Genomic DNA, 1,693 nt, shown 5'->3' on the forward strand with positions numbered 1-1,693 from the left:
ACTCCTGTCTTAGGTTGTAAAAACGCTTACTGATCATTACCCGTCATTGGCTACCGATCTCCTTTGGGGTTAGACAGGGGCAGTGGCTTTTGGTTTATTAGCCATGTGGAGCCTTATTTTGTGAATTTCTCCATAAATATCTGTGACTGTCCCCATCACAGCTTTTGCGATGCAGGGGAGGAAACACAGTATCAGGAGGATCACAACAAGTGGAATTACAAGGGGGGGCCATAATTTGAAGCATTGAAGAGTATGATGGAAATACATTGTGAAAACTAGAGACAAGTTTGTTGAGAGTATCAGCTATACCTGTATTTAAAGGAGAGGCCTCTTGCAGTGTCAAGACCTCTTTATGAAACTGGATAAGATCAAGAGTAACATTTTTTCTTACACGGTCTGTGAGACTCATACCTCATAGCAGAAAAATGTTTATTCCACTCACCCTTTGTCTGTTAACAGCCGAAGCATAAAGTCCCATGATGTCTTACCTTCTCAGGGTCAAGTCACTCATATTGTAACAGCTCTGTTGAGATAAGTGGAGAGAACTGATCTTCATTGCCCTCATGACTTCTCTCACAATCAGGTGAGAGAGGAAAGCCAGAGACAGCAGTGGCTTTTGCCAGGCAGGGGGAAGGGGAGGAAAGGCTCCTTTTTGGGTCTTCTAAGGCAGCTCATTGGGGGTCCCCACTCGGTTCCGCCTGGCTTAGGTTGTATCTCCCGTGAGATATCTTACCCGTCTTTGGCTGCGAACCATCTTTTGGGGACCAGACAGAGAGACATGAGGTGTAAACACAAGGATGGAACAGAGTCCCAGAAAGGCACAGTCTTACAGACTCTTCTTTCCTTAAGGAAAGACATGGGGGGGACAGTCGGCTAGGCTGTTGTGTGACTACATCTCCCCCTTTTTTGTTTTTGAAGCATGAGAAACACAGAACGTGCAGTTGTTTCATTTACAGCCCGTTGGAGGGCTATTTGTCCACATCTGAGGACTATGTAAAACAAACAGAACAATAAACAGAATAGCAATATCCCCAGCAAACCCTCTACCCAAAGTCTTTATCCATTTAACAGGGTCTGAAGTGGAAAGTCCTTCTGCAGCTGCGGAAAGTGAGCTTTCCCACACCCTAGGGGCGTGGATGGGTATCTATAGATGTCTCTTTTTCTGTGGGCTGTCGTTCACGGTATGGTTTAACACCGACCAGGAATTCACAAAGGTTTTTTTTTCCGGACCTGGAGAAATACAAGCAAAGCCTCTTCCCCGTGTTATCTCGCGGGGAGAAGTAGGATCAGCTTTCCCACGTAATATTTTAAACAAAGGTTGTAATTCACCGGTTGTCAACTGCAACTGAGGTCTAATCCAGTTAATGTCTCCCAGTAGCTTTTGGAAATCATTTAACGTTTTTAAACAATCTCGCCGGATTTGTATTTTTTGAGGCACAATGGCCTGAGGCATTAAACAATATCCCAGATAAGAGTAAGGAGGCACTTGCTGAATTTTTTTTGGGGGGGGGCTATAACTAGCCCATAATTGTGGAGCTTTTTTGTAAATGAGCAAAAGCAGCAAGCAACTTTGGTTCACAAGAGTGGGCAAGAAGTATGTCATCCGTGTAGTGGATGATGTAAATATCTGAAAATGTCCTTTGGGTAGGTTCTATTGCAGCTGATACAAATTTTTGACACAATGTAGGGCTAC

This window comes from Rhinolophus sinicus, unplaced genomic scaffold, assembly GCF_057876585.1.
Source record: "Rhinolophus sinicus isolate RSI-liver-muscle unplaced genomic scaffold, RSI-T2T HiC_scaffold_19, whole genome shotgun sequence".
Taxonomy (NCBI): Eukaryota; Metazoa; Chordata; class Mammalia; order Chiroptera; family Rhinolophidae; genus Rhinolophus; species Rhinolophus sinicus.